Raw genomic sequence first — 19,866 nt, 5'->3', positions numbered from 1 at the left:
GTGTCCCATCTTCCGGCCAGAAATAGTGTGAGAGGCCTTCAGAGCTAATCCCAAGAAGTGTGGCAAAAGTGTGATAGTTGAGTTTGATGACTGTTTTCTTGATTTTGGATTCGATTTTGAAGAAGGAAGGGGAAATGGTAAGATTGGCATAGAAGAGACGCATCAATCGAGGGTAAACAAGTTCGTTGAGGTGAAGGACGGGTGTCCAATGAAGGGCATCAAATTTGGCCTGTAAATCAAAATTTTGAAGGACAGGGGGATCAATGTACCTGCCGGTGAGGATGCCCCTAGTGCCGACGTCGGCCCAGAGTTTCTTGGCTTTATCCCCAGTAAAAAATGAGTTGGGCACAACCTCAGCCGCCACAGCCTTGGCCTTCGCCTTCTTCCGTGAAGGCCCTTCTTCCTCGAGAATTTCGTCAGGAACGTATTCGGGGTCTGTAGCTTGGGAGGAGCCTCCAATGTTGAGATTTTTGGTTTTAGGAGGCATGGTGAGAGGAAATGGGGGTGTAGAGAAGGATAATGTGATAAAAAAAAAGAGAATAGCCCTAAAATGGAGGAAAATAGGAGAAATAGAGAAGGATAATGTGTTAAAAAAAAGAGAATAGCCCTAAAATGGAGGAAATTAGGAGAAATGGAGAAAGGAAGAAGGAAAAAATGAAAAAGGGGTGAAATCCTAGGGTTTGAAAGGAAAAAAAAAGGTTTTTACGAAGAAGAGAGGGATTTGGAAGGGAGAAGAGGGTTTTGAAGGAAGATCTAGGGAGAAAATGACGAAAAAACAAGAACAATGGAGTTAGGGTGTGATGAGAAGGGGAAGGAAGAGGGAAAGAAGAGAGAAAAATAAGAAAAAATGAACCGGGTCCAGGGATTTTAACGCTCCTGGCCCGATTCTCGGAGCTCCGAGAAAAATCTCGGAGTTCCGAGAACACACGCATTTTTTTATTTTTTTTTTCTACTAGACCTAATCTCGGAGTTCCGAGAAATTTTCTCGGAGCTCCGAGGACCACCTGGACGAAATCTCGGAGTTCCGAGAACCTTTCCAGGTGCCCTCTGTCCCTTTTCTCGGAGTTCCGAGACAAAATCTCGGAGTTCAGAGATTTATTTTTATTTTTTTTTGTATGGATGACATGATAACATGATCCAATGCATGTAAGTTACACATATGACTTATCGAAGGTTTAGATGATGGCACATGACCAAAGTTTTAGGTATCTTAATTAAGGGTGATGGTACCGACTCCCCCTTGACATGAAGTGGGCTATGGGTACCAATTGAGTGAGTTTTAGAGTTAGAGTTGGATCATCTAAAACCATGTAGTCACTATCAAATATATATATATATATAGATAAATACATGGAGAATTGTGTCTTCTATTCATGCTTCATGTGCAAATTCTTTGACTTGATTCAAGCTCCAAATGTTGAGTCCACTCCTAAGGTCACAAAATCGATCCTCATTAAGGGGTTTTGTGAAGATATCCGCCAATTGTTCATTGGTGTGGATGTACTTAATTTCAATATCCCCTTTTTGAGAATGATCTCTTAATAAATGATGTCTTACCTCTATGTGCTTAGTTCTAGAATGTTGAATTGGATTTTTTGTCAAGTTGATGGCACTTGTATTATCACAATGGATTGGAACATTACAAAATGCAAGATTGTAGTCCATGAGAGTGTTCTTCATCTATAGGATTTGTGCACAACAAGCGCCGGCCGCAATGTATTCTGCTTCAGTTGTAGACAAGGCTACCGAGTTTTATTTTTTGCTAAACCAAGACACTAGAGACCTTCCTAGAAATTGACAAGTGCCACTTGTGCTTTTTCTATCAATTCTACAACCGGCAAAGTCGGCATCCGAAAATCCTACTAGATTGAATTCATTCGATCGTTCATACCATAAACCTAAAGAAGGAGTTCCTTTGAGATATTTGAATATCCTCTTAACGGCACTCAAATGAGACTCTTTATGACCCGATTGAAACCTAGCACAAATGCACACGCTAAACATTATATCCGGCCGACTAGCGGTCAAATATAATAGGCTACCTATCATTCCTCTAAACTTTTTCTCATCAACCGGTTTCCTACTTTCATCCTTTTCTAATTTGGTGGAAGTGCTCATAGGAGTTGGCTTGATTTGTGAGCTATCCATGCCAAATTTCTTAAGGAGTTCCTTAGTATACTTCTCTTGGTTGACGAAAATTCCATTTTTACATTGTTTGATTTGAAGTCCTAGGAAATAGGTAAGCTCTCCCATCATACTCAGCTCAAACTCTTTTTGCATGGATTGTGCGAATTCTTCACACATCTTATCATTGGTAGCACCAAATATTGTGTCATCTACATAGACTTGAACAATAAGCATATCTTTTCCTTTTCTTTTAATGAACAAGGTTTTGTCAACCGTGCCCATTTGAAAGCCACTCTCTAATAGGAAGGAGCTAAGCCTCTCATACCAAGCTCTAGGAGCTTGCTTTAGACCATACAAGGCTTTGTCCAACCTATATACGTGAATAGGGTATTTGAAATCTTCAAAACCGGGAGGTTGTTCAACATAAACTTCCTCCATAATATACCCATTTAGGAATGCACTCTTCACATCCATTTGATACAACTTAAAGTTTTTATGGGATGCAAATGCAAGTAGCATCCTTATGGCTTCCAATCTAGCAACCGGAGCAAAGGTCTCATCATAATCGATACCTTCCTCTTGGTTGTAACCTTGGGCTACCAATCTAGCTTTATTCCTTTGAATATCTCCATGCTCATCGAGTTTGTTTCTAAACACCCATTTAGTCCCAATAACCGGGTGATCACTAGGCCTAGGAACTAACCTCCATACTTGGTTTCTCTCAAATTGGTTTAGTTCCTCATTCATAGCAATCATCCAAAATTCATCCTTTTCAGCTTCTTTTATGGACTTGGGTTCTATTTGGGAGATAAAGGCCATGTTGGCACAAACATTCTTATAGTCAGATCTTGTCTTAACTCCTTGTGAGGTTTCACCTATGATTTGAGTAGAAGGGTGACTAGACATGATTCTACTATGTTTGGGAAGACCTTCTACTTCAAGTTCTTCTATAGGTTGACCTTCTAAATCAAGATTTTCTAAGGGTTGGACAATGGACTCTACTTGAGTATGAGGCTCTAGAAGATTGACACCATCATCATCTTCATTAATGACTTTAGGAGGTTCAAATGACTCGTCAAATTTGACATGTACGGATTCTTCCACAATTTGAGTTCTTTTGTTGTAGACTCTATATGCTTTACTATGGGTTGAATAGCCTAAGAAGATACCTTCATCGGATTTTGAATCAAACTTGTGCAAGGTGTCTTTCATGTTTAATATAAAATATTTACAACCGAAAACTTTGAAATAGCTAACTTTGGGGGGTGTTTCACACCATAGTTCATAAGGTGTTTTGTTAAGGTGAGGAGCACTCTATTTAAAAGATAGCAGGCCGTGTGAACGGCTTCCGCCCAAAAGTTTCTTAGAACATTATGCTCATTTAACATGGTTCTAGCCATTTCAATAATTGATCTATTTTTCCTTTCAACTACCCCATTTTGTTGGGGAGTTCTTGGAGCCGAGAAATTATGCTTGATTCCATTTTCATTACAAAAGGTATCAAGCTCAATGTTCTCAAACTCAGTTCCATGATCAATTCTAATTTCATTTATGAAAACCCCTCGTTCATTTTGAATTCGCTTGCACAAGTTGACAAATTTCTTGAAGGTTTCATCTTTACTAGTTAAGAACAACACCCAAGTGAACCTAGAGTAGTCATCAACAATCACATATACATATCTATTGCCTCCTCTACTACGAGTCTTCATGGGACCAAATAGGTCTATGTGAAGGAGTTGTAGTGGACAAGAGGTAGATAATACACTTATGGGTTTAAAAGAGTCTTTAGCATGTTTTCCTTGAATGCAAGCACTACAAACTTTATCTCTAATGTATTTGAGTTTAGGTAACTCTCTCACAAGATTTTTTGAAGATAATCTTGAAATCAAATCCATATGAGCATCACCAAGTCTCCTATGCCATAACCAAGGGTTATCATCCATGGCGGAGAGACATTGGATGTTTTGATTTTCAAGGTCTTCTAATGCTAATGAATACATATTGCCATCTCTATATGCAACAAATTCAACTTCATTATTTTTAGCCTTCAAAATCTTACATCTATCTTTTTCAAAAAGAACTTTGTGACCAAGATCACATAGTTGACTAATGCTTATCAAATTAAATGAAAGACCATCAACAAGCAAAACATGTTCAACTAAAATGTCCTTAATTTTAATGGTACCTTCACCGATGATTTTGCTTCTTGTATCATCCCCAAATGTGACATTTCCTTGATGACTCACGGTGTAGACACCCCATTTTGACCGAACCCTTTCATGTTTTGTTTTAAATAATTGTCCTAATAAACTAGTGTTCTAAGGTCCCAAATTGTGCCCTAGGTTAGCTTAGGGTCCCACCAAGGTCCCTGCAAAATTTCGACGCGATCCGAGCCCGTTTGCCTAGCAAACGAGCTAAGGCAGTGTCGTGGGGCAAGTTCAGAAGAGTGGCGATTTAGCCAGAAAAGGGGTTGTGCTGGAATCTCAAAAACCAGTTCAAATTAGCCATGGCGGGCTGTCCAGGAGGATATGTGGGTGCGCAGATTAGTGTACAACTTAATTGAGGGGTGCATTATCCAGAAGCTAGGCATTTCTGTAAATAAGAAAGATTCTTTTCTTCTTTTTCAAGTAATCATTAGACCCTAATCTAGCTTAAGGTTTTTAATGGTTAGGATTAATTATGAGAGCATCTTAGGAGCTTCCTAGGTGGTTACAAACCCTTAGATCCTCACCATTGAATGAAAAGGTGATTTTAACGGTTGAGATCATTTGTTTTCAAAGAAGATATTTTTGCAAATCTTTTCCCCCTGTTTTCTGCTTGGGCCGCCTCTTGCAGAATAATAGTTGTCCTAAATTTGCCAAGGGGGGTGTCCTGGAAGGTTTGGGGGTATCAAATATATCATTTCTCGTTTTCTTCTTGGGCACCCCCTGCCAGTTAAAAAATTGCTAAAAATTGCACTAGAGGTGGTTGTCCAAGTAGAAAAGGGGCGTGTTTAATTACATCTTTTCTTTTGTATAAAAGAAAAAAAAAAGCCATCGAAGAGGGGAGGACCTCATTCTGGAGAACTCATTTTCGTAGAAGGAAGAACAAGAGGGAGAGAGAAAGCTTCATCCTCCGACCACCATCTTCGGCCTTCTCGCCGGAGCTCCGGCCTTCTTCCACCATTTCTAACTTCTAACCCATCTCAAACCCCATTCTCCTTCCATCTCCACCACCTTCCCTACCACCACCACAATACCCTCCATCTCCTCTAACCCAATCTCATCTTCTCTGCCCAACCCTATTGCCGACACCTCCTACCTCCCATCTCCACTACAACCGAAACCCATTATCATCTCCACTGTTTGTTTCCTTCTCCACCTTTCCCTTCCCACCACCATCTTCTCCGGTGAGAAATCCCCAACTCCGGCCGGCCATCTCTCTCCACCACTACCACAGCCACACCAAAAACCCCTTTCTCCTAACAGCCACCTCCTCCGACCACCATTACCACCAACACCACCACCACCACCTCCCTTTTTCACAAAACCCCAAATCCAAACCCATCTCGGCCATCGGCCAATACCCCCATCTCCGGCCAGCCACCTCCACCATTAACCCATTCCTTAAACCATCTGCAACCTACCTCCACCTTGAAACCCATTTTCTGAAAAGGCAGAGAGGGAGGGAGAGAAAAACAGAGAAGGTGAGGAGAGGAGCCACCACCATTATTTTTTCTTCTTCTTCTTCCATCCACAACGGCCGAGCCACCTCCTTCACCGGCACCACCATCTTCTCAGGCCGGATTGCCGGAATCTGGCTAAGGTACCTCCATTTTCTCCTTCTTCTACCACCATCTTGCACCCATCCTCTGTTTTATCCAAAACCCATTCCCATCTGAAACCCATTTCCACCGTCCTCTTCTTCTTCACAACCCACTAAAATCCATACCACCGGAATCCGGCAATAACCCACCGGAATCTGGTAACCCCATTAAAACCGATCAAACCCCATCACCTAAACCCATATTCTTCAAACCTTCTTCAACCCCACTTCATCATCTCCATCTCCTTTATTCCAGACCATCAAACCCTTATTCCAGATCTTGAAACCCATTTGATTTTTCTGTTTAAATTTGCAGAGAAAGAGAGAGAGAGAGAGAGAGAGCCTCTTCTCATTTTCCTCTTTATTTCTGCTACCGTGGCCACTGTCTACAATTCCGGCCATTCCACCGGAACCTGGCCACCATTTTCGTCAATCCAAAGCTCTGTCAACGGTGGAACGTCGAGAAGCCCGTCCGGCATAGCTGATTAATTCTCCAAGGATCCAAGAGCTGCTGTTCTAGACTACAATTTACTGTAAGTTCAGTTCAGCCCTTCTAATTCTTAAAGTTTGTTCCTTATGGCATAATGCTCTGATTTGTGCGTTGTTATGCTTTCAATCGAGTCATGATTCTATTTCGTTGTGTGATGGATTCTATTAAGAAATTGCTCAATAGAAGGTTTTCACTAGAATTTTTTCCAATTCATGTCTTCTCCTATTCAAAGGACAGTGATCTTATAAAATTTTGTTTTGCAAAGATTTATGAGTTCGGGAATGCGAGGTTAAAGGTTCTGTTTTTTCTAGTTGTCCTAGTGTAGTCTCTTGGACCTTCGTTCCGGCTTAAGTCTTTGCCTCATGACACCAGCAGGTTGTAAATTCACCAGTTTGGCTCCATTAAGAAATTTTGGTCGATTTAGCCTGCATGTTTGAAGTTTGGTTAAGTGGTTAACTTTAAGTGTTCCTAGATTCCAAATAATATTCTGAGTCATAAATTGATTTTGGTAAAAATGGCCTATACTTTAGATGGAATTTTATGATCTGTAAATACAAAATATGCCAAGAAGGATAGCAAGCTATTAGCTCTCTTTGATTTTGTCTTGTCCCTTTTACTAATGATATCCATTTAATTTTAACTTAGCATAAGGGAAGCAAGTTATGGCAGCTGCTTATGCTTTCATTTCACTCATGGACTTTCATTTTGGTGTTTGGAATTCTTGAGATTATGGAATTTGATGAATCTGCAATTGCACTGTGTGAATCATTTCCGGATTCATTGGTACAGATTTGTTTAGCTTACCTTGCTCATTCATGAAATTTACATACCCATCATCCCCCTGTAAGTTTCCACCTTTGATTCCTTTGAGGCTTGACATCGAGGCTTGTTTCAATCATGGTAAACAACTAGTGAATAAGGTAAGAGATGGGTTCTTGCAGAAAATCTAGTTCATGCTTGTAAAGTAAGTGGATATGGAAAGGAGCATTGCATGGTTGATTTGGATTTAAGTGCGTTTTACTTTCTCAGATTTTCTGTTCCCCCTTTTTTTTCATGGTTGTGAAGGGGAATGCGTTTGTAAGTTGTCCTTGAATCTTAGCTTCTAGGATTTGGATATGAATGCTTTTGTTTGACTTAGAGACCCATTTCATACCCAGAGCATTGTCGAGGGGAAAAGAGAATATTGTACCCTCCAGCATACCCCTTATCCTTCTTCCTTCACTTCGTTTTTCGAGTTTCCATAGGATTCGGGGTCTACTTTCATTTTCAGTATTTGCTTTCGTTTTGGGTCTTCTTTCGACGATTTGTGCATTTCGGGATTTCTTCCTTTTGTCTTCGGGATTTCATTTGGTTTCCGAGATCTTCATCAATTTTCAGAGTTTCCATCGGGCTAGGGCGATGAAGGCGCTAGCCTAAGCCCATCTTTAGGGGACTCGCTCAATCCAAGTAGCGCTCCCCTCTTTTGTTTAGTAGGCCTACCCAACCTTTTGGATTTCTTTTAACCATTTTTTTTTTTTTTAAAGAACCCTTCTCTGGGCAATGATAAGGTTACTTGGAGCCCGTCTTTATGTTTTATGGCTCACCGCTTCACACTTGGATCTGCACAAGTTGATGTCCCCTGTATGCACTGAAATTTTTAATAAATTGGAATTATCATAATCTTTTGATATTTTTTATATTCTTCTCTTGTACTAATCTTTGAGTTAGGTTTTGAAGATGATAATAAATGGACTGCTCAGGTGAGACTCTCTTGAGGTTCATAAACTTGTCTTTTATTTAAATAAATTGTTTTTGGAAAGAAGGAGATCAGATGACTACTCTATTCGATATTATCGACATGAGTACTGTCTGATCTCAAGGCGGGCTTAGAAATATTATCCTGTGTATTTGTGATATCAGATGATTACTTTAGCATCATCTGATTTCACCCCCATATTGGGGCAGTGGTACTTGTGGTTGGGCATAGAAGTGTTTAATGTTGTTTCTTGCTTTATTAGGCTATCCAGCGGCTGGTCTGGACTAATTAATGTTGTTTATCATTTTATGATTGCTATAGGTTGTGTATTTTTTTAATTGAAAATTCTTCTTTGCTTAACACTTGATTTATTTTTATAATAATTGAATGGAAATCTGAGTTTACTTGATAACCTTTTTCTTCACTCTGATTCGAGACTAACTCAGTCTTATTGAGGCTTTCCTGCTTGAGATCTTAGATTGTTTTCTCTGTTCTTGGGGCGCTATCTTTTGTGTTGTGGTTTGTCTCTTTGAGACGATAATTGCTTATTCGGGGTTTCCCCTTTCGATTTAGGGCTTTGCCCTAGTTTGTGGTTGTGTTTGCGTGTTCCCTTTAAGATTGAAAGCATTTAAAGGTTTAGAGCATTGGAAAAACTTTAAAATCCAAAAACATTATAAATTTGAAACTCAAAAATATTTGAAAACTTTAAAAATATCAAAAACATTTGAAAAACATAAAAAAAAACCTTAAAAAAAATCTAAAGTGTTGAGTGTTTCTTTTAGAAGCGTAGTTTGAGAGTTCGTTTCGAACTACGTTGGCTTGATCCTCTTCTACGAGGTACGTAGTGCAGCTTGGGATTCTTATCCCAGGTCCAGCCAAACCTTTGTAAATAAATCATTTACCCCTTTTAAGAAAAAATACCAAAAATCTTCAAAACTTTGTTTTCAACAAGATCTTCCTCTAGAGTTAGGACTTTGTCTTAGATAGAGAGTTTTAGAGTTAGGGTTTTGTCTTTGATTTGTTGTCTGTTTGGATCTGTCGTCTGTTTGTTGTGTGCTTGTTTTAGAGTTAGGGATTTGTCCTAGAGTTATAGGAGCGCCTCCGTCCGGTCAGTTGGCGATTCACATCGCCGACTGATGACTAGGTCTTGGATACGCTAGTAATCCCATTGTTTTCCTTAGGACGCGCAGCCTAGTTACACATAGGTTGTAGGAACCACCTGCATTTAGCTAGGGCATATAGGGTGTCCTAAAATTCACAATTCACTGGAATTTAAATAATCGTTCAAGAAGCTTTAATAACTAGTCCGGTCTTTTAGATCGAGTCTAGGATAGAGGATCTAGGTGTCTTAGGCATCCTAGCTTATAATAGGTGCGAAGAACTACATTGCCTTGATTCTCGTGGAGGCGGGGATACGTAGGCTTCTTTGGATGAACATCAGACCATCCGAGGGCTCGGGCTAAATCGTTTAGAGTCTTAGGTTTTGTTGTTTTGTTATGTTGTGTGTTTTGCTATGTTTTCTTACTTTTTTGTGCAGACCTATACCTTTAGTTGTAGCATGCATGTGTTCGTCCACCAGAACTTAGACACCTGTTAGGCATGTCACTCATAACCTAGTTGTCATTAGGTGACACATCTTTTATCTTACTTTATGTGTGTTTATTATTTCATCCCCGAGTCATGCATGATTAGGTAGACGTCTTCTCGGGGATATTTTGTTCCCATTTCACATGATTTTGCCTTTAAATTCTTCAAAGTTAATAAATAAATGGCATAAGAGACCAAGTGTTCGCACTCGGGCGAATTGGGGGCGCTCTTCGGACCTTCTCCCTTCGTCACCAGGCACGGACCTTTTGTATCTCTGGTTATCCATTGCAAACAGAGCATTTGTTTTGGTTCCATGGCTTGTCCATGGATGGCGACTCTGAGTTATTTTTAGGTACATCTCGGTTTCGAGCCCTGGCTCCTGATCATGATGTATCTCATTCGTTTTATATCGCCGCTCATGCTATGCTGTGAGGGTGGCACCAGTTTCGAGAGTTCCTTGGCAGAGCTCTCCTTCACGTTGTGGAGATCTTAGAGGATTGCTGTGGGGACCTCGCGTCCCTCGCCGCACTCGTTCCTCTCAGATCGGGGTCCACACACGGTGACACATGCGAACTTGGTTACGTCTCCCGTCATGTGCCTTGAGCAACCACTATCCAAGAACCACTTGTCCTTCGAGGGTTTTCCTTTCAAGCACACCTACAAGAATCAAAACTCATGTTGAAGTTTTAGGTACCCACTTTTTCTTGGGTCCTTCAAGGTTAGCAACATCATAAAGCTCATCTTTTTTAACCCACATAAATTTAGATGCTCTTGATTTTTTAACATTGCATGCAAACCTTAAGTGTCCTATTCTACACAATAGTGACAAGTAGGAATAAACGCACTAGTGTTAGCATGGATGTGAGAGGAATTCATCATAAACTTATTTTTGAATGAGGCTTTTCCTTTAGAAAGGGGTTGGTAACCAAGACCATTTTTTTCTAGAGAGATAAGCTTATTTTCAAGAATTTCATCTAGTTTGTTTTTGCCACATGAGAATTTTTTAAATGTTAAATCAAGTTCTTTGCATTTCAAAACAAGTTTCTCATTTTCCTCTTTCAAGCTTTTGTTTTCAAAGATTAATTTGTCTACTTCTTCATTCAAAGCTTTATTTTCCAAAATCAATTTTTCACTTGTATTGATTTGTAAATCGAATTCCTTTTTCAAGAACCCAAAATCCCTAGTTATATCTTGTAAGGACTTTTTCATTGTTTTGTTTTTGGCAAGTTGTAAATCCAAATTTTTATGAAGTTTTTTACAAGCAAATATTAGTTCATCATTAGAGAATTCATGAGATATATCATCAACATCATTTACCTCGGATACGGAGATATCTTGTGTCACATCGGCGAGTCCCATGAAGCAAAGGTCATCTTCATCCTTTCCATTGGATTCATTTTCGGATGAAGCACTCACTTCATCCCAAGCCGCCGCACACAAGGCCTTTTTGCCATTTCTTCTATTCTTCTTATCCTTGTCATTGTTGTTGATGAGTGGGCAATTTGGCCTTATATGACCAACCTTGTTGCATTTATAACATCTCATTTCCTCTTTGCTTGAAGGTCTATTTCTTCCTTGGCTAGAGTTGCCTCCTTTCTTGAACTTGAGAAATTTCTTGAATCTCTTGGTGAAGAGAGCAAAATCATCTAGTGTGTCTTCTTCACTCTCTTCCTCTTCACTCTCAACTCTTGCTTTAAAAGCTATTCCTTTCCTTTTTGTATCTTCCTTTTGTTTGTTTAAGGTTTCTCTTCCTTTTAAAACCATTTCAAAAGTTATTAAGGATCCTATTAAGTCTTCTAAGCCCATTTTTTATACGTCTTTTGCTTCTTCAATGGCGGTGACCTTGGGATCCCAATCTTTAAGTAATGACCTAAGTATTTTGGTAACTAAGTCCTTGCTAGACAATTGTTTACCTAATGATCTTAACTCATTTGTTATGTTTGTGAACCTAGTATGCATTTCGGCAATGGTGTCATTAGGGTCCATCATGAATAGTTCATATTCTCTAAAGAGAAGATTCATCTTGGACTCTTTTACTTGATTTGTCCCTTCATGAGCTATCTCTAGCATATCCCAAATCTCCTTAGCGGTTTCAAGAGTAGAAACTCGATTGAACTCCTCGGGAGATAAGGCACAAATCAAGGCGTTCATTGCTTTTGCATTGATAGTGGACTCTTTTCTTTCATTTTCATCCCATAGTTCCATATCAACACTAGGTTCATTATATCCACTTTGGATACTTCTCCAAACATCAAAATCTAAAGATTTTAAAAACACTTTCATTCTAGCTTTCCAATATGGATAGTTTGAGCCATTGAAGAATGGAGGTCTAGTAGTGGATTGCCCCTCATTGGTATGAGAAAAGGTTGCCATTTGGATCTTTTCCTTGTAGGTTTTCAAAGAGAAATCCTACGTAAGAGCCTATGCTCTGATACCAAGTGAAATTCCACTTAGCAACCCAAGAGGGGGTGAATTGGGTTTCTTTTCAAATTTTAAGGATTTTGAAAACTTAGATTGCACTAGTTTTAGATTGAATAGAAACTCAAAAATAGTATTTAAAACAATAGTAAAAAGCTTACCACAAGAGAAGAGGTGAAGAGACAATGAAGCTTTGACACAATGATTTTTATAGTGGTTCGGTCTTAGCTTAAGACCTACTCCACTCTTCTCAAGTTACTCTCCTTGAGGATTCCACTATCTTCTCCAAGGAACTTAAATACGGCGTTCCTTCCGCCTTGTACAAATCGAGCTTCACGCTCCAAGGGTCTTCTACGGCGCCCTTTGTGCCAAATACAAAGAAGATGAAATGAAAAAGCTTGCTTGCCTCTAGATAGGCTAATTTAAAGTAAAGTTCACTCACTCTCACAAGAATAAGATGAACAAATGAAAGTCCTAAAGTCTCAAGAACAATCTAAGGAAAATGGCACAAGAGAGAGATTGAGAGTGAAGATCTTAAGAAGAAGGAGATTGAATGCCTTTTAGTGCTCTTGAGATCTTTGTAAGCTCCTTAGGTGATGTTCCAAGAGTCCCATTGTTCCTATTTATAGAGGAGAAAAAATACATAATTTTTAAGCTCCCCAACGGTCTTCTCGGACTCCGGGCTCGGAGCTCTGAGCGCTATTTTTTTTAACCTAGAACAATTCTCGGAGTTCCGAGCTTGGAGCTCCGAGAATATTCTCGGAGTTCCGAGAAGCCTACGAACAGTAGATTTTCTTATATTTTTGCTGTCTTTTGTTTGGGCTTTTGGAACTTTAATTTATCAAGTAAAATGGAATGTCATGAGGGTCCAACAATGTTGGGACACCACTATGATCATTCACAAACCCATTAAGTTCTAATTAGTTTGATTTTAAATCTCCTTTGTGCCATAGACCTAGATTAAACATGAAGGACCATTTACATTCTAAATTTACTTGGTCTTCAATCTTGTTGGCACCTTGTAGAGGCCTTGACATGTCTTCACTCAGCTCCACTGATGCTTGAGCCAAGCTTGAACTTTTGAGTTGATTACCATTCTTGTTAGGCTAGAGTTCAACCTTGTCTTTGAATACCTTTGAGATGGTGATGCCTTCTTCATGCCTTTGATATCACTTTGAGCTTGAATGAATTGCCATTTGTCATGCACTCTTGAGGATGCTATGCTGTGAACATTATAACTTTGCCAATGGAAATCATTAGTGTATAAAGCCTTTATTTTATAACAAATTGAGTTTGTTAATCATCAAAACATTTTAATAGGAGTACTTGTTGAACCCTTGGGCTAACAGAACGGTATCTCATTTTCTGAGTCCATTTGTGAATGGTCTCATGTCATCCTTGGGCCCGTTTGTGAACGGTGTCTCATTTTCCGAATCCATTTGTGAATGGTCTCTTATCCTCTTTGAGCCCGTTTGTGAACGGTGTCTCATTTTCGAAGTCCATTTGTAAATGGTCTCATGTCATCTTTGAGCCCGTTTGTGAACGGTATCTCATTTTCTGAGTCCATTTGTGAATGGTCTCATGTCATCCTTGGGCCCGTTTGTGAACGGTGTCTCATTTTCTGAATCCATTTATGAATGGTCTCTTATCCTCTTGGAGCCCGTTTGCGAACGGTGTCTCATTTTCTGAGTCCATTTGTGAATGGTCTCTTATCCTCTTTGAGCCATTTTGTGAACGGTATCTCATTTTCAAAGTCCATTAGTGTATGGTCTCATATCCTCCTTGAGCCCGTTTGTGAACGGTGTCTCATTTTTTGAGTCAATTTGTGAATGGTCTCTTATCCTCTTTGAGCCTGTTTATGAACGGTGTCTCATTCTCCGAGTCCATTTGTGAATGGTCTCTTATCCTCTTTGAGCCCGTTTGTGAACGGTGTCTCATTTTCTGAGTCCATTTGTGAATGGTCTCATGTCCTCCTTGAGCCCGTTTGTGAACGGTGTCTCATCTCCCGAGTCCATTTGTGAATGATCTCTTATCCTCCTTGAGCCCGCTTGTGAACGATGTCTCATTTTCTTCTAAAAACCGTTTGAGAACGATCTTTGTCCCTTCTCTTCAGAATCCATTCAAAAATAATATCGCATTCTCTCATTGCCCGTTTGTGAACGGCGCTGCATCGTAATTATCTTTCATTCTGAGTTGCGTAATTTTTGCAAATCAGATTTGATCCATTTCTCCATTATTCTGAACCACCAAGTCATGGTGTTTAGAGTAATTGATCTTGATTATGTTCTAGGACTTCATCTAGGGTCTTGCATTAGGTTAGGTTGCATGCATTCGCATTTGTGTTGCATTTTGTCTAGAGAGTCCTTTGTTGGCAAAACGCTACGCAAAATGGTGTTGTCATTTTTGCTTTGGTACTCAATGACTAAGTCATCTTTACCAAAGAGGGGCATCTGTAGACACCCCCGTTTTGTTCCGCTTTAATTAACATAGAAGTTAGTGTTTTTCTATCGATTTTCTAGTGTTTTCCATTTCCGTGTCCGTCTCATTTATTTTCTCGAATCTTCTTCGGTCATTTTCGCCATGTCTTGCATTTTCCCGCCTAGTGTTGAAAAGGGTTATTTACAAGAATCTAAACAAGAGAGAATTTGGACCCACTGGATGAGCCTGCATTGTACATTTCAATTGGAATGGGATCAAGCAGGTGTGCCCTGCATTGATATTCATAAAAAAAGATTTGGGGGAGTTAGAGTTACAATTTGTTTGCGCCGCGGCCCCATTAATTTGATAGCTCGAATTAGCCTATAGAAGCGGCTTTGGATGTATAACCAATTTACACCATGTGGCCCGTTCAAATGAACAGTTTAGATCATTCTATGGGAAATATCGTGGGCATGATTTTTGCATTATGGCTCGACTGGTGCACGCTTTGGATGGTCTAGTGAATTATTTTCTTTTTATTAGTGGGCCCACTATTTGAAGAACCGTTTGTCAATGTGCAACCAACAGGTTTTGGCTAGTGGTGGGATCACTATGCGTCCAAGCTGTGTAAGCCCCACCCCTATTTTTCTGTTCAGCCTTTGTAGATGGGACCCATGTTTAAAAAAATCGAAATCTTGTTCCAACATATATGGTTCGGCTGGTGTTGGGAAAAATTTGTGAAAACTACACACATGGGACCCACTTGGGTTATCTCTTACCATTACTTAAAAGGACTCTAAAAAGGTATGTACGGTTGAATTTTCCATATTTTATAAGAAGGCATGTTATGTTGTGAAAAGTAATGTTTCTCTTTCCTTGCATGGGGCCCCACACGGTTTTTAATGTGGGAAAGGGTATAGTGTTGTGGGTATTTTCAAAATAACAATTTTAAGAAGCATGTTATAAAGGTAGCATCTCTCTTTCTTTCCTTGCATGGAGCCCCACACGGTTTTTATTGATGGGAAGGGTGTGGTGCTGTTGGTCAACTTTGAGAATTCTTTATATAACAAAAAGAAATGCATGGTACTATCACTTTTGCTAAAAATAAAAAATTGTTTTCTTTTTATATTCAATACGTGGATCGCACCTTCTCTATACTATTTAGGGAATAAAGAATATTTTCTTTTAGAAATAGAAAGAAGCTTTGATTCTTAGACTTTTTCCAACTCTACCTACCCTTAATTAAAGCATGTATGTTATATATAGAGGAAATATTTTTTTATTTTGGGGAGGGATTCAAAGCAAATGGGAAGAGAATATAGATATATACCCGATTGCTTTTTAGAGGAGGGTGGAATTTTTTTCTAAAAGGCTACATGGTTTTGACTCTCTGGGAAGGAATACTCTCTCGTCTCCCACCTCTATTGCTACGTACAGTAGCACTCTCCTACTATCTCATCTCTTCACCGAAACCTCCCATCTCATTTACTGAGAGTCTGAAATAATTTGGAGGGTTTTCCTAGGCGGCTATTCCACAATCCGTCAACCTGCTGGCCGTGCACTTCTATCTCTCTCTTGGAAGTGTTCAAGCACTTACTTCCTTATCTCTCGCTGGGCCGAATCAGCTCCAAACCAAGTAGGATTGAGATTCTTCATCAAAGCGGTTCATCTCCTCCAACTTTGGGTTTTCTCTTGCGTATATAAGGGTGCGTCAAAGCGTATACCTCAGATTTACGCACCCTAGAGACAAGGAGTGCGATCAACGGTAGGTTCCTCTATCTTTATAATATCAAAGGTTGAAAAAGCATGTTTAGGGCCGTTTCTTCTTCGTTTTCTTCATGATTTTCGTAAGAGTTACCATGCATGATTTTGATGGGTCAGTTCATTTAATTATCAATTTTGGTATAAAAAAAAAGAACCGTTATATGAGAAAATTGGCGTTTAACCGATTGGGATATCTAGTGGTTTTTTTTAATCGTTTTACAAAGTGAGTATTTTAAAATCAAGGATTTTTCGCGAAGCTATGTTTTCTGAGTCTTAATGAGGTTAAAAGAACATCAAAGATTTAAAAATTCCGGTAGATTTCATTTGTCTTGTCGGCTCAAAAATTCGTTCAAAAAATACCCAGAAATAAGATTTTCATGGTTCTAAAAATCGTTCGTATAACAAAACAATTCGAAACTGATTGAAATTTGGTCCGCAGTAGATTTTTAATGTTTAAACATTATACAAAAATTTTCAAAAGATCTTGACTTTATTTATTATTTTTACCGGAATTGTTTCGATAAAATCATTGATTTTCATATATATGAAGGACATATCATTAAACGAACTCCTTAAAATCTGAAATTTGGTAGCAAAATGAACTGACCTGTCAAAATCATGTTGTGAATTTCTCGGAAATTTTGGACATATTGTAATATTTTTTATTGATTTATAATTGCTCTGACCAGAACATGAATATATCTGTTAAAAATAGATAATTATTGAAATAATGTCTGAATGTTTTCTCATAATTTTTTACTTGTCCGAGAATGGTCTAGTAAGAGTTTGGTTGGATTTGGAATTAATTTTCTATATTTGTTAGTGTGATGTCATCAATCTGACCCAAGAGTGTAAAATCAATTAAAAATGGAATTTCAATCTTTAAAATCATGAAGAATTAAAACGGAATATATTTTTCAAGAAAACATCATATCCTAAATTTTCTGGAACAGATAACTTAATTAGCTATAGGCTTCTTTGAAAAATTATTAATCTGATCCAATTGTGATAAATTCATTTAAAAATCCAAACTAATTCAAAGCACCTTGAAAATTTTCAGAGAATTCTAACTTTTCATAATGTATTCAATCACTAAGTTATCTGAAACAGAAATCTTAGGAGTCTTAGATTTCCTTTGTAAAATGGCCATGCTCGGATAATTTAGATGCCGAGATCATAACCATAATCGTATACTAATTGCGATTAATCCAGCATAATTAGAGTGTGTAAATTATAGTATGCTATTGGCTCCGAGGTCCACTGTCCACGGAAATCCTGAGAAATATGCCAGGCAATAAGATACTATAACTTACGTGCTAAAATTATACAAGGGTTGAGAGCACGATTCCCTTCCGTGGCAGCGATTCAAGGCCGAATCTTGCGAACCATAGAGCCTTTGACATTCCTTAGATGTTTAGGAATCGAAGATCCTTGAAATCTGAAAATCATTAATTTCAAGAAATTGAATCAATTTATCTCAAGTCTTCGGAACCGTTGGATTGCGGTTTCCATCGTAAGAACCATTAGAACCCCATTTAGGAACACTTGCGTCATGTCGTGTCCTAGGTTTTAGGGAGTCCTAGAGTTAGGGAGTTCAGCTTCATCACGACCGATTGCTATTATTAGCAATTGAGTCATAGATCTAGTTACACTACTCACCCAATTTTTCCCTAGGACAAGCCTAGTTACCTAGGATGTAGGTTAACCTGCATTAGTCTAAGGGACAACTTGCACTTAGATATGATCATATAGCATCTTAGATGAAGTCATAGGATAATAAAAGCTTCAACTTGAATTAAATAACTTCTCTTAAAACTGTTGAAACAGTCAATCCAGTCTAGATCGGTGTCTTAGATGAGTTAGGCATAAGTAGCTTAGCTTAGGTGCACTGAACTACGTCGCCTCTGATCCCAGTGAGGCTTGGGTAAGTAGGCAGCTTGGATGCTTGATGGCATACCAATCACGAGTCGGCTCTACACATAAGTGGTGGGGTTTTGTACATTAATCCTTAAATTAAAAGTAATTAAATCACTTAGGACTTTTCATAAAATTAGAATTTTAGGAGAACTTTCACTTAGATTGAATTCAAACAAATTAAGAAAATTAAGATACACATTTAGGAATTACACTGAAATTAGATCTTATGATGCATGTCACGTAGTTCGCACATTAATATAGAGTTAAATGAGCCATTTAAAAGAAATTCAAAAGAGTTAACTTTTGGAATTGAAGACCGATTATCGGGCAGGAATGGTGCATGTGGTGGTAACTCCCCATACCTTCCATTCTCGTAACCAGGTAACGAGTCTAGATTTATGGTCAATTATGGGTCCTATGTCCCTCATCTAGGTGGCGACTCTGTCACTCTCTTTTGCGTGGAATTTGGATTGCCTTAGTGATCCCAAGTTCACGGAAAAGACGAATTAAATCACACCTCGCTAGGCTCGGCTGCTTACCCCTGCCCTTATGGGTACTTGGTTGCACGTTTGTTTGCACCCTATGGCTTGATTGCTGCCTGCTTAGTTGGGTAATTAAAATCAATAATAAAAAGCACACGCCATTGGCGTGGGTACGAGGGACCAAGAGAGAGCGTGGCGGCTCGCGCCTCACCCTCTCGCGGGATCGGGTCCCACAGGTAGTTACTGTTATATGAACTTTACAGTCTTTGTTTTATTTTGGATGGTGGTTATTTATTTTGGATGTTGGTAGCTATGGTGGTAGCTTTTATTTTGGATGTTAGTAGTTATGGCGGTAGTTATTTTTATCTGTATGGGATCTTTGACATTTGGATGACGGTTAATGGCAGACGGTGCATATTTTCTATTTTGACATTTGGATGATGCTTTGATATCTTTTCATCGAAAATATGTTGTCTTTTTGTTAGGTGAGTATGGGGAAGCAGAAGTACTATGCTGTCTTTAATGGCAGGAGGCCTGGGATTTACTACACTTGGCTAGAGTGCCATGAGCAAGTTGACAAATTTAGCGGAGCATCCTACCGCTCATTTGGGACGTTGGCGGAGGCTCAGTCACAGCTAGACGCATATTTGGAGAGAGCCAGGTATCGGAGCAGCGAAAGGGTTGAGGAGGTAGAGGAGTTGCGAAATGAAAGGGCAAAGGTGGTGCCACAGAGGGTGTTACCATGTGTTTCCCTCTTTCTTGTTGATTCCATTATATTGCTTTTAAAATCTGCTTCTTAAGTTTTTTTGAGTATTTTTTTGTATTAGTGGACTATTTGGCTTTGTATAGGTTCTTCTCTGTCAGCAGTGGCCTTGTATAAGTTCATACATATAAGATATGCTCCAGGGTTATGACATACTTACACATTGTAACGAGGGTTCTGTTTTTAGAGTGGTGTTAAATTTCTGTCTTGCATCCGTTTTAATCATTTATAGCGGACACCAAATAGTGAAGTTACTTCAGTAATTTTAGTGACTTTTTGATCCTTTGGTAATCTCCTGGTTAGATTCTTGTTATAATATGTTTCCTAAGGCTCTGTTCACTTGTAATTTCCTTTTGTGCTT

This window comes from Tasmannia lanceolata, unplaced genomic scaffold (assembly GCF_043159265.1).
Source record: "Tasmannia lanceolata isolate RefF3 unplaced genomic scaffold, GAP_Taslan_0.1 ptg000008l, whole genome shotgun sequence".
Taxonomy (NCBI): Eukaryota; Viridiplantae; Streptophyta; class Magnoliopsida; order Canellales; family Winteraceae; genus Tasmannia; species Tasmannia lanceolata.
This window is presented reverse-complemented; position numbering follows the sequence as displayed.